Genomic DNA, 16,063 nt, shown 5'->3' with positions numbered 1-16,063 from the left:
TTAACATTGATCGTGGGTGTCCACCAGAAGGGGGAGGTTTAGCTGGAACTCTGTGTGCTCTTTCTATCAAACTGTTGTGTGAAGCATTCTCTTCCAAATAATTTTCTAAACCAATTTTCCAGGAACTCTGTTGAATTAGTCCCTTCACATTTTTCCGGTAGTCCCACTAGTCGCACGTTATCCCTGCGAAGCCTGTTTTCTATTTCATCCATTTTCTCATCGGATTTGCTCATTTGTTCTTTCATTATTTTAACCTCTTGTTTTACTGGGTATAATTCGTCCTCTATTTGGGATATCCTTCCCTCTGCCTCCGTTAACCTCTCATTTGTTCTTTGAAGTTCCTGTCGCACTGCAACCAACTCTTCTTTAATACCCTTCATTTGCTCACACAGTTCCCCTAGTGTCTGTTTGCAAGCATTAACCACAAGGAACACATCGCCTAGCGTGGGGGTACTCGCAGTGGGAGGGGGGTTTAGTGCTGGTTCTATCTCCACCTCTTTATTGGCTGCAGCTGTGCTTTTGCCACTTGTATTTTTGGTTACAAGTCATCAGGGGGGCGTGTCTGACCGCTGGGGATTCTGGTTTATGTAGGCAAGAGAGAGTCAATCTGGACAAGGGGTGGGCGTATCCTAATGACGCATGCACTCCTACTGGCGTGCAATAGGATTCCCTTACAAGTGCTCAAAAAACATTACACCATACTAACGCACATCAAAGGAATTACAAACATAAAAATACTTTAAAAAATGGTATCACAGACTCGGTATTCAACTAGCCTGATTACCATTTTTTAAAGTATTTTTATGTTTGTAATTCCTTTGATGTGCGTTAGTATGGTGTAACGTTTTTTGAGCAATTGTAAGGGAAGCCTATTGCACGCCAGTAGGAGTGCATGCGTCATTAGGATACGCCCACCCCTTGTCCAGATTGACTCTCCCTTGCCTACATAAACCAGAATCCCCAGCGGTCAGACACACCCCCCTGATGACGTGGTATCCCACGAAACAATTGTCGGAGGCTAGTCTGGCACTTTCTCAGCACACCAGCTGATCCCGCATGCCGCTGCAATTGAACAACGCGCCTCTTCACACAGCAACCCACACAGCTGAGGGTCCTGTTAGACGCATGCAGTCCTAGTGCCGGGCAGGCACTCTCCAAGTAAGGGGCCAATCAGCTTTTTATGTTATGTGATTTTAAAATAAACGGTAATGCACTATAGCTTTTCTCTCTGTTAATGTTTTTGGATGGAATCCTGATCATCACTGGCATTGAATCTGCAGTCTGCACGTTATCATCAGTGTGCAGGCACTAACACCTGTTCAGCTTATCTGACCCAATTCATATGAAAGGGGTCCACTGCCTTTGGTAAGCCTCCCTTTTAGCAAGATCACTTCGGGTGCAAATGTATTAATGGTGGTGGCTGTAGCAACACTCAAGATCCGTTTTTGCATGCTCTAATGATCGTTTGGATTTGTCAATAAGCACACATGGACTGTTTTATTTAATTTTGCATATGGTTTTGAGTACCGCAATAAGACGCACTATTTGGATAGTGTTTTTTTGGACTTTCACTGAGGTCACCAGTGTGTGTGCTATTTTAGCACTGTGATTGCATATGGTCAAATCGAGATATTTTTTGGTTTAATTGTTTAGACATTAGAGTGTACCATATACACATTTCCCACATATACCATTTGGGATCACTTTTTCAACACCCCAATAGCGGTATTTTTTACTAGCGCCCTCTTCCCCCCATTAGATTCCATTGCACAATATATTGTTTGTTTTCACACAGAGAAGCAGCTGGATATTAAGTAGTAATTCCCAGCAGAGAGCAATTCACTTATCACTAAGTGGTTAATTGATTTCATTAGTGAATTATAATTATACTTAAATAATTTGGCGCGGAAACACATCTCACCTTTATTACATATGTTGTAGTTGCTCAGCTTGGCTGACCGCTTTATCTTCTACAGCCTGCACAAATATCCATATGTCTTATAGCCCGTGGCTTAATTGATCTTCAGTGGTTTTCAGCTTCTGGCTGCCATATATAGTATAACAATACAAAAGTCACTCTTACTATACTGCGCACTATGTAATGTGTCCCATTTACCGAGCCTGTGGTCTGTAGAAAAACTATGACAATATACTGCACTTCTTTTAATACAGTCTTTTAACCAGGCATGTCTCTAACTTCTTTGACTTTGGCAATATGCAGTATACCACGTGCAATATGAAATATAAGTGCTATATGCAATATGCAGATTTATATTTATATCCACAGTGCAATGCCTTTTATATTGCTCTTTTACTCACGTAGTCCTTTGGTAGTTGATACCCGTGCTATTTACTGGGCTACCGAGTATTGCATGTCCCGCTGTGACCCCCTCAGTCGGGGGGGGGGGGGAGTCTCAGATATTCTGGCTGAATCGAGCCGTTGCCAGCCCTCCGCCCCAAGCCCTATGCATGGTTTATCATTTTTTTTTCTTCTTCTTTCTGTAGGCAATTGGACCTTTAGGTAGAATCAGTAAGAGTTAGGCCGACTTATCTACAGATACGTGGCGTAGGTGTATATGTGCGCCGCCGCGCTTTTGTTCCGTACCCACAGAACAAGATACACCTGAAAATAGGCTTCCTCCGACCGACGCAACTTTTCTAAGCCGGCCTAACTTGGGCGCATATTTAGGTGCGACGTATCTTCCACTCGCATTGATTTCCTCTTTAAACATGCAAATTAGGGAGATACGCTGATTCGCGAATGTAAGTGAGCCCGACGTAGGCCAAGTCCGGTGCGCGCAAGTGTTGCGTCAGGCCTAAAGTTATTCCATCAAAAAGGTGGAATAACTTTGCACCAGACGGACACAGGTCAGCTGGAGAGCAGCTGCAGCATCGTTACGGACGAGCTGAGCTAGCTGAGCACTCACATTAGCAGGACAAGGGGATGGTGTCGGCCTCCTGAAGTCCCGTTTCCGATGCCTGGATCAGTCTGAGGGTACCCTGTTGTATTCCCCAAACTTTGTGTGCCAGATCATCGGTGCATGCTGCACAACTTTGCCGTGAGAAGGGGCCTGCAGATTAATATACGTGATGACCTGACCCCCCAACCACACAATCCCCCCCTGCCCGAGGGTACCCCGTCTGCTGTGGGAGCAGAAATCAGAAGACGCCTCACAGAAGACATATTTTCACGTTTAAAACGCACATTAATCATGTCACAATGAGAATGCATGCATGCACACCACTGTGGTCCCTAGCACAGACACATCACATCCTCATCGAATTGGATTAGACCAAAGTACACCGCACGGGACTTTGGAGCAGCAACGCCACGCCAAGGCTCCAATTATGTCACTGTACATTCATACACCTTTCACACGGCAGAGGGTGACACCCCTTTACCAGCAGGAGTGACACCCCCCCCCCCCATTCACACACCAGTCACACTGTAGCAGCACTCCTCACCGTGTGCTTGCAGAAATCAAAGGAAAACAAAAGAAAAAAGCTCATCACCTGAGCAGAAAAGAAACAAAAAAAAGGGCATTTATTTTTCCTTGCGCTGGCTTGCGCCTGGTGCCAGGTGTTTGGCTTCTCAGCTGCCTGGGGGGAGCCTGGGGTGGGTGGAAGATCTGGAGGGGGCTTATCCGCAGGTGGCCCAGTCCTGGCAGGTGACGGCTGCCTGGCCTCCAAGGCAACGGCTATCCTGCGGAGGAAGAGGTTGGTCTGGGCCTGCATCCTCAGCTGACGGGTGAGGTTTGCCCTCTCAGTCCGCTGCCTCCGTCTCCCCTCCTCCTGTACGGCAGTGGTATTTGCCTTAACAGCCTCAATAAGGCAATCCACTTTGGTGACCAGGTTGGCAGTGGTGGCCTGCAGGTCAACCACACAGGTGGTTACTGCAGAGCTATTGCAGCTCACCTCCTGCACTGCCTCCCTTAGTTGTCCAGCATTCTCAGCCATCTTCTGCAGATGCCCCGGAGATATCCCCCATATGCCGGGTCTGCTGGCTTTGATCCTGGGCACTCTGGTCCTGTACATCCACCGCTACACCCCTGGTCTTCCTGGTCGCCTTCCTGGGGCCAGAAGAGGCAACTGAGCGGGCGTATGGGGAGCCCCTGGAGGTGGTTCCCCTGCTGGTGGGTGATGCAGAGGGGCTTTCGATCATGGGGGTGGAGGTGTTAGAGGGCCCAACCATCAACATGGACTCCTCAATGATAAGCCCAATCTGGCTAAGGTCCACTGACTCATCCAACACCACCTCAATAGGAGAGGTGTGGACAGTCCCCACCACCACAGCATCTTGGGGGTCTTCCTGAGGCTCCTCGGACGATGTGGTGGGACGGCCACCGACACCAGATGTGCCCTCCCCTTCCTGCACATCTGTGGATGACATAAAGCAGTCACATGTTGGGGGACCCACACACTTGTCACATGTTCCCTTCTCCCACCCACACATGCTACACACCAGATAGGAAATATAAAACACACTTACCTGTCCTCAAGACCTCTTGCCAGGAATCAAACCCCTCAATACCCTCCACCTGCTCCCTATGCAGACACCGGGCGATCCGCTCATCCTCCGGCGTCAGCTCTACATCACAGGGTGGTCCACCCCCAGTGCAAGTCCGGTGCTTGTTAATTTTGGCAAGTTTCTCCCGCACACAAAGCCGCATGTCATTGATCTTTTTGGAGATGCCCTTTGCAAGGCTAGTGGCTATGGTGTCCAGGATCTCCTGCTTCCTGGCACGGGTGGTATTTCGGCTTTCAGGTCCAAGGAGGAACTCGTCAAACTCCTCCATCCCAGAGATGATGATGGCCCTCTCCTGGGCAGTAAAAATTGTTTCCTCTTGCTGACAGGAGTAGTCATCAGACAGAAAAAAACAAGCCGGGAGCAAAATTGCCACGCTCAGGGGGGGGGGGGAGCAGGATGTAATTTTGCGTCGGACGGACGCATGTCTGGGCGTATTTATGCGCTCGGCGCAAGCCAATAGGCCAGCGTACAACGGGAAGTTCGGCCGACGTAGATGCGCACAAGAAGGCTCTCTGGCTTGGACATCACTGCGCATGCTCCGTTGAAGTTAGGCCGGGCGTAAGCCACTGCACCACGCTCACACAATCATTTGCATAAGTTCACACCCACTTACACCAGCTTAAGCCTCCAATTTGAAGTTTGGCCGGCGCACATTGGCGAGCAAGTGCTTTGTGAATCATCAACTTTGCTCTCCGGCTTATGCCGGCGTAGCGCATATATGTTGCGTTACGCCGGCCTAAATATGCGCCCATCTACCTGAATCTAGCTACTTATGTGAATTACCAAGGCTCAAGTTGCTAAATTTTCAGTGCAATTTTGATCTGACTTTACTCTCTTGTACTAAGCGTCATCAAAGTAGTGTAGGCACCTTTTTAAAGTTGCTGTGACTTTGTGGCACCAATCTGTACGTGTGCCATTAAAAACCATGGACTGTGACTGTGTTCAAAGTCACATGACAATTCTCACAATTGTGAATGGAGCCTAAAAAAATGACTTTTCTGGCCTGTGTGCACTACAACTTTCCTGTAAATGTCCTCTGATCCTGTCAGGTGTTTGCATTGAACACATGCCAAAGTAAAAAAACAACTCCTTTTAGTAAAAAGGTACCTGTAGTTTATTTGGGATCTGGATGTAGGGACTGATGGCTTTGTGTGAGGGTCACAGAAATTTGGAACTGTGTACTATTCATGTGGGTCCCTAGAGAAGGGATAACAGGAAACCTATGGTCAGATAACTAAGGGTAACCATACATGTTACAACCTGACCATACAATCTTTATACAGTCAACCTTAGATTTAGTAAAACTATGTAAAATAACAAAAATCCAATCGGACAGGCATGTGCATGGAATATTTGTTGGTATATCTAAAGGAGGTTGTACAGAGGTGCAGCACTTTGCCATGATGATGCCCAAAAATAGTGCATAGAAAGGGGGAATAAAATGATGGTGTCCTTGCCTCCTGGAAACCCATCGCTTCCAGTTTAAGGGGGTCCATTAAGGTGTAGTCTACAACTGTTGTTTATATTAATCAGCCCAGCTGTTGTATGAAATCACGTGGACCTTTTAAAAGCAAACTGCCGAACATGACAAGGCAAACATTATCCAATATCCAGCTAAAAACAGGGAAGAGCAGTAACTAGAGATGTATAGAACGGTTCGCCGGCGATTTTCGCTTGTTCGCGTTCGCCGGCGAACATATGCGATGTTTGACCCACCTCCTATTAATTAACATTGAGCAAACTTTGACCCTCTATCTCAGTCGGCAGACACATTCCAGCCAATCAGCAGCATACCCTCCCTCTCTGACCCTCCCACCTCTAGGGCAGCATCCATTTTAGATTTATTCTGAACCTGCATTCTTAGTGAGAGGAGGCACAGTGTTCCTGCTGCTGATTTTATAAGGAAAGCGATAGCTAGGCCAGTGTACTCCAGTCCTGAAAGACTCCTCTGATCTCTGCTGTTAGAACAGCACCCCAAACAGCCCTTGTTAGGGCTAATCAATCAGTCTGCTTTTTTTTTTTTGAGAGAGAGATTTTTTGGAGTTAGGCAGGCTAGTCATTTAATGTTAGTGTGTGTAGAGGATATATATACATCCCAGGAGTTGTGTAATGTAAGGGGCCCAGTGGTGCAGGGTGCTGTGTAATGTAAAGGGGTCCAGAGGGGCAAGATGCTGTGTAATGTAAAGGGGTCTGTGGCAAACCTAGCCACTTCTGGAACACTGGACGTTACATGTCAAAGGGTTGTCTGAATTGTATGCTATGTATTCTGCTGGGTCTTATGTGGGCATAGTAATTTGTATGCTAGCAGCCGTAAGCCACTAGCATTCAAGTATTTCGTTTTATGTTGCCCAATCGGTGTTCGGCAGTTTTAAACCGAACTACCACAACACATAACCCCAGACCCCAGCTATCAACCGACTTTTCCCTCGTGCAGCAATGCCTGATGGGAGAATTATCCAAACTGTTAAAGCGGTTCTCCACCCTAAAGTGGAGTCCCGCTGATCGGAACCCTCCCCCCCCCTCCGGTGTCACATTTGACACCTTTCAGGGGGAGGGGGGTGCAGATACCTGTCTAAAGACAGGTATTTGCACCCACTTCTGGCCACACAATACGGGCAAAAGACAGGTTTTTCTGACTTCCCGTCTGTCGCCCGTTGTGTGCTGGGAACACTCGGCTCCCAGCACACAGCGTGTGAGCCAATCGGCGGGCGCAGCGCGACTCGCGCATGCGCCGTAGGGAACCGGGTAGTGAAGCCGGAGCGCTTCACTTCCTGGTTCCCTCACTGAGGATGGCGGGGGGAGCAGCAGAGAGACGAGCGATCGCTCGTCCTCTGCTGCGATCGGGGCTGGACTCCAGGACAGGTAAGTGTCCTAATATTAAAAGTCAGCAGCTGCAGTATTTGTAGCTGCTGGCTTTTAATATTTTTTCCCATGGCACATCCGCTTTAAGTTCCCCATGTGGTCCTCACTGTATTACCCCTGCTAAATCTGTTTGGCTGTTTGGAAACCCCTTGCATGGGGAATTATATAAATATGGAAGCCTGTGAATAAAAAGTCAGTTGACTCCCAGAGCTGTGTTTCGTCCGGTTACTGGGGGGGATTTGGGACATTGGCTTACTTTTCAGCGCTGACTGTGGATTCACCCTGGTTACCAGCGGAGATCGTGGATCTTAATATTGTACTCCGCTACAGGGTCCAAAGGTGCTGTGTAATGTAAAGGGGCCCAGAGGTGCAAGGTGCTGTGTAATGTAAAGGGGCAACGCAGAGAGAGGAGTCTGAAGAAGAGGAGTCAGAGGAGGAAGGTGGCTTTGAGGAGGTGGAAGACCAACCACAGCAGGCGTCCCAGGGGGCTTGTTGTCACCTTTTAGGGACCCTTGGTGTTGTACGTGGCTGGGTGAAGAGACATTCAATGACGTCAGTGAGGACAAGGAACAGGACATGGCTAGCTTGGTATCCAACCTTGTATAAATGGGGAGTTTGCGGTTGTGCAAATGGACTGTTTGCGGTGCGTTAAACAGGGAGTTTGGTCTGTCACTGTGAACCCTAACCCTGTCTGTAACCCTTGCACTACCTGATCTATGCGCAGTATCTCTTCTACTCTAAATAATACATGCTTTTTATTTTACTTATTGTAGCGCTACCCCCGCAGGAGGCGCTGATTTGTTTTGGGATCGGCGTATTAAGTTACCCTGCAGTATATCTAGGGGTGATAGCAGTGAGTCAAAACAGTGAGCGAATGTCCAGACCGTGAATAAAGTTTTTTTTCCAATGCTTTATGCTCCAGGCCAACATCAACATAAATTGGGAAGGACAAGGTTGATGAAGAGAGAGAGAGAGAAAACCTTGCAGTATCAGGCCTGGATATTGAATGGAGCAGTCAGTACTGCTGTATAGTACCAATTTGTAACTCGTCGCTACTCCAACTGAGTGGGCAAAGTGCTCCCGGACAGACCCCTTTCAAGAGCCTAGCAGCCGAGATGTCACTTAGGATTTCTGGGAGGAACAGGCCTCTCAGACCTGGCTCTAGGGCCTCTGCCACAGGCCAATTACAATAACTGAGCTAGATGGATAAATGGAGCGAATCCTCCCAGTAGTTTTCTGCATTGGTAACCAGATGACAGCAAGCATACCTGTCAGTACTCTGGTCACCAGATCCCCAATTGGTTTGTTCAGGCTCTGTTGGACAACCTGCCTCCGGGTCCTCCTCAAACCGACTCCCCAATCGAACGGCACCCAGCCTGGGATCCTTTCAATAGAACCGGGAACCCAGTAAGTCACTGGGGTCCCATTGTACCTCCGGATGAGGTTCCAAGTAGTCTGCAACTTTGGGCAGGTGGGCCGCGTCGGCGGGGTCCATGGATGCGCGCACCCTGAAGGTGGATGCTGGAACGGGGACCCCGCAAAGATTTTAGAACACAAGACCCCTGTCACAGATATACCCCTCTGCCAGAACCCCTATGGCGCCAACTGCCGGCCAGGGATGGTATCACATCCCTGGAATACAGACTGACTCAGTGGACATTTCTAAAAAAAAAACGCAATAAGCGACTGGTTTGCGCAAAAGCTATAGCGCCTACAAAATAGGGGACAGAATTATTTTTTTTTTTTTACTAGTAATGGCGGCGATCTGCGATTTTTATTGGGACTGCGACATGGCGGACACATCGGACACTTTTGACACATTTTTGGCACCATTCACATTTATACTGCGATCAGTGCTATAAATATGCACTAATTACTGTATAAATGTGACTGGCATTGAATGGGTTAACCCTAGGGGGTGAGGAAGGGGTTAAATGTGTACCCTGAATAGTGTTCTAACTGTGGGGGAAGGGGACTGACTGGGGGAGGTGACCGATCTGTGTCCGTATGTACAAGGGACACAGATCGCTCTCCTCTCTCCCTGACAGGACGCTGTCTCTGTGTGAGCCGGCAATGAGAGATGATCTCATATGTTTTACATTTGAGATCATCTCTCATTGGCTGCACAGATCGCATACCAAACGGCCACTCCGATTGGCCGTTCACGGCGATCTGTGATTGGCTGTGTCCAAGGGAGCGAGGAAAGGTTAGGATGTCAAATGACGTCCTCCTGGATTTTCAGGTCTGCGCTGAAGCCGTCATTCGGCTATAGCGTGGGCCTCAAGTAGTTAAGCATCATTAAAATAACTTCTCCAGAAAAAACGACCGTTTTTAAAACTTTTTTTCCATTGATGCATGTTCCCTGGGGCAAGACCCGGGTTCTCAAAGACGTTTTCAGACAATAACTTGGATATTAGGCTTTAAAATTAGCACTTTTAAATTTGAACGTTCGAGTCCCGGGGTTCTAAATGTTCGCGGGGGGCTGTTCGGCTCATCCCTACCTATTATGATAGTGATAACAGTATTGCTGAGTAGTTCTTTGACAGACTGGCTGTTGATACTTGTAGTTCCACAGAGGTGAATCTACTTTTTCATAGACCTCACACAGCAGGTGCTTGGGGCCTAAAGTTAGTACTGTAATCAACTTCTTAATACAGTTAAAGAGGAACACACATGTGATAATACGTCTTTAGACAAAGCTCCTTTTCTTCCCTACTTTGGATTACAAATTACACTGCAGTATAAACAGGTTAGCAAAAGATATCTGCAATTGAAAGAACATTTATAATTTTCTCTTTGCTATGCACCACTGCTTTGCATTCTATTGCTAAGTCATTGAACTACAAACCTAGGGGGAGCCAATCAGTTGAATATTGTCCAATTTACATTGCGGTTAAAACGGAGGTCCACCCGTTTTTTTTTTTTTTGTTTTTTTTTTTAAAGCCAGCAGCTACAAATACTGCAGCTGCTGACTTTTAAAAAATGGACACTTACCTGTCCAGCACTCCCGCGATATCAGCAGACAAGGCTGAACAATCGCTCAGTCCTCGGTTGCTTCCGCTGCCATTCTCGATGAGGGAATCAGGAAGTGAAGCCTTGCGGCTTCACTGCCTGATTCCCTACTGCGCATGCGCGAGTATCGTGGTGGGCCGTCACTGGTCCCAGCTCTCTCCTGGAAAAAGTGTTTTCCAGAAGACAGCGGGGGGGGGGGGGATGTGGGGGCTCGATGTGAAGGGGCTAGACTCCTGCGGGAGTCAGAACCCGGAAGTGGTGCAAATACCTGTGTAGCGCCCCCTTTGCTTTTAGCATGGGCACTACGCTAGAGTTAGTGGGGAATGGGAGAGTTACTTTGCTCCCATTCAAGATTTGTTCAAATCCCAGATGTCTTTCATTCCAGAATTGTCCACTGGGTCAGTCTGTGGTCCAGGGATACAGTGCCATCCCTGGCCAGCAGTTGGCGCTAGAGGGGCTCTGGCAGAGCAAGTTTTTCCAGCAGCTAATTAGAGGAGTTTTCCCTCGCAAGGCATGCTGGGGGAGAGTATATCTGTGACAGGGGTCATGTGTTCTAAAACTTTTGCGGGGTCCCCGTTCCAGGTGCGGTATGCGCATCCATGGACCCCACCAGCGCGGCCCACCTGGCCAAGGCTCAATACTGCCTCAAATCTCATCGGGAGGAAAAGGTGGACTTCAGTGTTTCGCTGAATTCCAGGACCTATTGAAAGAATCCCTGTCTGGGATCGGGTGTTCGGATCACTGACAGGTATGCGTGCTGTCATCCGGGGCCCTGTTTAGGAAAAAAGTCTACTGGGAGGAGTTGCTCTTTATTCACCCAAGTCCTTTATTGAAATTGGCCTGTGACTAAGGCCCTAGAGCCAGGTCTGTGAGACAGACCCGTTCCTCCCAGACGGTTCAGAGTGACACTTCGGCTGCCAGGCCTATCATAGGGGTCTGTCCGGGGGCACTTTACCCACTCCGAGTAGAGTGGCGACGAGTTACAGAAGTTGGTACTATACAGAGTAGTACTGACTGCTCCATTGTTATCCAGGCCTGATACCGCAAGGTTTTCTCCTCCTATCCTTTCATCAACCTTGTCCTTCCAAACTGATGTTGATGTTGGCAGTGTTGGCCTGGCAATAAAGAATTGAAAACCCTTCAATTACTGTCTGGACCTTCGCTCACTATTTGTTCTACCACTGCACCCCTGGAGCTATGTCAGGGTAACTTAATTTACCGATCCCAAATCAATCAGCGGCTCCTTCGGGGGTGAGCGCTACACCTGTCTTAGACCGGTATCTGCATCCCCCCTCCTCCCTGAGAGGTGCCAAATGTGACACCAGAGGGATCCAAAAAGCGGAGGTTCACTTTTTGTGTGAACCTCCGCTTTAATATATGTACAGTTGTGTTCAAAATTATTCAACCCCCAATGCTGTAAAGGGTTTTAGGGAATTTAGTGTACATTTGTAATTGTATTCAGAATGAAATCCTACAAGGACTTCTTAAAGAACCATATGCAACTAAAATGACATCAATCGGTTTTGTAATACAGTAGTAAATGTTTCTTTTGTGAATTCTTCATTTACACAATTATTCAACCCCTTAAAGACTACCACTCTGAAGAACAGAGGTTAATTGAAGTGTTTTCAATCAGGTATTGAAAACACCTCTGGATGTCAGGGAGCAGCAATAAAGCCTAATAAGCACCAATTAGGCAGCTTTAAAATGACTGTGATACTCAGCTCCTTCTAGACATTTACTGGTGTGGTTACAAACATGGTGAAGTCAAAAGAATGGTCCAGGAAGACAAGAGAAGAGGTGATTACTCTTCACAGGAAGGGCAATGGCTATAAGAAGATTGCAAAGATGTTAAACATACCAAGAGACACCATAGGAAGCATCATTCGCAAATTCAAGGCAATGGGCACTGTTGAAACGCTACCTGGTCGTCGCAGAAAGAAGATGCTGACTTGGACTGCTGTGCGCTACCTGAAGCGTAGAGTGGAGAAAAGTCCCCGTGTGACTGCTGAGGAACTGAGAAAAGATTTGTCAGATGTGGGTACTGAAGTTTCTGCTCAGACAATACGGCGCACACTGCGTAATGAAGGCCTCCATGCCAGAACTCCTAGGCACACCCCCTTGCTGTCTCCAAAGAATAAGAAGAGTTGACTGCAGTATGCCAAAAGTCATGTGGACAAACCACAGAAGTTTTGGGATTGTGTTCTGTGGACTGATGAAACAAAATTAGAACTGTTTGGGCCCATGGATCAACGCTATGTTTGGAGGAGGAAGAACAAAACCTATGATGAAAAGAACACCTTGCCTACTTTGAAGCATGGCGGGGGGTCATTCATGCTTTGGGGCTGTTTTGCTTCTGCAGGTACAGGGAAGCTTCAGCGTGTGCAAGGTACCATGAATTCTCTTCAGTACCAGGAGATATTGAATGACAATGTGATGTAGTCCGTCACAAACCTGAGGCTTGGGAGACGTTGGACCTTTCAACAGGACAATGATCCCAAGCATACCTCCAAGTCCACTAGAGCATGGTTGCAGATTAAAGGCTGGAACATTTTGGAGTGGCCATCGCAGTCACCAGACTTAAATCCGATTGAGAACCTCTGGTGGGACTTAAAGAAAGCAGTTGCAGTGCGCAAGCCTAAGAATGTGACTGAACTGGAGGCTTTTGCCCATGACGAATGGGCGAAGATACCCGTAGATCGCTGCAAGACACTTGTGTCAAGCTATGCTTCAAGTTTAAAAGCTGTTATAACTGTAAAAGGATGTTGTACTAAGTACTAAGATTGAATGTCACTTGGGGGTTGAATAAAACTGATAATGATGTGAGCACAGAAAAGACATTTGTGGTTATTTCATTATAAATGTTATGTTATATTTGTCTGACCTACACGTGCCTCTTTGATTTAATTGTAAGCAGGATGACTGAATGATCAAAATCAATGTCAAACTGGCCAAAACAATCAATTTCAATGGGGGGTTGAATAATTTTGAATACAACTGTACATGTCTATCACTGTTTGCTGGTCTGTGTGTTGAGGCTTCAGAGGGACGGTATCTAATACATGTTAAAATGCACCGTTAAAATCCCTTTTCTCCTCTCTTCAATGTTCTAATATCTTTGTTTGGGATGTGGTGCCTATAAAAATGGGTGTTTCTACATGTGTTTGGACTACTTTAAAACAATCTAATACATGTGCTATGAGTGTTGGATATATATGTAGCCCAGGGGTTGCTACTAAATTTATTATGTTAAGTAGTTTATTGTTTCATAAGTGAGGGTTTAGCTCCCTCTAGTGACCACTGAACTCTCAGTATCTTTCCTTCTTTTTAAAGTGGTGTTCCGGACAAAAATTACACTTTTTAAATTAAAATGCCCCAATAATACACAAGCTTAATGTATTCTAGTAAAGTTAGTCTGTAAACTAAGGTTCGTTTTGTTAGGTTATTACAGCTATTTGAAAGTTTATAAACTAGCATTAGACCGTGGCCATCTTAAGTGTGGGCATCTGAAGTCAGACTGTGTGTTATGTCACCCCAGGTTGCTAGGCCAAGCCAGAGGCCTATCCCGGGCACACCTGGCTGCCGGGGACCTGTCCAGGAGAAGTAGCGCAGGTTTGGGACTGCAGGATTGTAGTCAAACCGAGTTTTGAAGGTTCAGCCGGATGGGGAACCAGTCATGGTTGGAGGTAGAGGGGAAGCTGTTGCCACTAAGGTACCATCCACCTTGTTACCGGAGACTACAGTGAGTAAGCTGAAGCCAGTACCCGAGCAGTATTCTCACCAGCCGGGGATGGTGAAGAAGGGGGAAAGCTTCAGCAGGTGCCAAGCCAGGGACCCAGCAGGATAGTGGAGGGGAAGCTTGAGGAGCATCAAGTGCCAAGCCAGGGACCTAGTAAGACAGCAGGGTCGATGCTTGAGGATCATCGAGTGCCAAGCTAGGGACCCAGCAGGATAGCGGGGGTGATGCTTGAGGAGTATACAGCATGCTAGCTGTGGAAGAGCTCAGGAGATTCAGTGGTGATTGGATCTGGAAGTCTAGTGAGAGACTGGGAGCTCAGGAAGTAAAAGTCTACAGTGAGAGACTGTAGTGTAAGAGAAGAACTATTCTGTGTTGCCAATAGTTAAGTACAACTACCATTTGTACTCGGTCTCCATGCGAGATAGAGTAAGAATGTGGTAAATAACATATGAACAAGACCTGGGGTGTGCCAAATGTCACGTGGTCAGTATGCCTAAAAGGGGTGTAAAGTTTGGGGAACCAGCTAGATCGCAGGACACAGGCTATTCAATCAAAACCGAGGTTTATTAAACTTAAATGGTCAACATTGGATCATTCAGAGATTCTAACTGAACTTCTGGAGAGAGTTTGCTGCACTGAAAGTAAAGAGGCTGAATAATTTTGCACACCCAATTTTTCGGTTTTTTATTTGTTAAAAAAGTTTGAAATATCCAATAAATTTCGTTCCACTTCATGATTGTGTCCCACTTGTTGATTCTTAAAAAAAAAATAGTTTTATATCTTTGTTTGAAGCCTGAAATGTGGCAAAAGGTCGCAAAGTTCAAGGGGGCCAAATACTTTCGCAAGGCACTGTATCTTGTGGTGTGTGTGTGAGTATACATATACTAGACGTGCGCCGTCAATAAATTAATTTTGTTTAGTTCCGTTTCGCATTAGCCGTTATTTCGTATTTTGTGCCCGAAACTCAATTCGGGTTTGTACGAAATACACATTTTTGCTAGATTCGTTCACTTTTCGAAACAATTACCAACATTCGTTATGATGAATTTAAAAAGCTGGAAGCTTAAAGAGGACTTATAGTATCTGCTGTGCTCATTATGAGGGGTTCCCACCATCCCTGTGCTGTGCTGAGTTCCTGGGGCTGTACTTCTGCTGTGCTCATTATGAGGGGTTCCCACCATCCCTGTGCTGTGCTGAGTTCCTGGGGCTGTACCCCTGCTGTGCTCATTATGAGGAGTTCCCACCATCCCTGTGCTGTGCTCATTATGAAGGGTTCCCACCATCCCTGTGCTGTGCTGAGTTCACCTGCTGTGCCCATTATGAGGGGTTCCCACCATCCCTGTGCTGAGTTCCCGGGTCTGTGTACACCCGCTGTGCTCATTATGAGGGGTTCCCACCATCCCTGTGCTGAGTTCCCGGGTCTGTACACCTGCTGTGCTCATTATGAGGAATTCCCACCATCCCTGTGCTGTGCTCATTATGAAGGGTTCCCACCATCCCTGTGCTGTGCTCATTATGAAGGGTTCCCACCATCCCTGTGCTGTGCTGAGTTCACCTGATGTGCCCATTATGAGGGGTTCCCACCATCCCTGTGCTGAGTTCCCGGGTCTGTGTACACCCGCTGTGCTCATTATGAGGGGTTCCCACCATCCCGGTGCTGAGTTCCCGGGTCTGTACACCTGCTGTGCTCATTATGAGGGGTTCCCACCATCCCTGTGCGGAGTTCCTGGGTCTGTACTCCCGCTGTACCCATTATGAGGAGTTCCCACCATCCCTTTGCTGTGCTGAGTTCCTGGGTCTGTACACCCGCAGTGCCCATCATGAGGGGTTCCCACCATTCCTGTGCTGAGTTTCTGGGTCTGTACACCTGCTGTGCCCATTATGAGGGGTTCCCACCATCCCTGTGCTGTGCCGAGTTCCCG

Source organism: Rana temporaria, chromosome 9, assembly GCF_905171775.1.
Source record: "Rana temporaria chromosome 9, aRanTem1.1, whole genome shotgun sequence".
NCBI lineage: Eukaryota > Metazoa > Chordata > Amphibia > Anura > Ranidae > Rana > Rana temporaria.
This window is presented reverse-complemented; position numbering follows the sequence as displayed.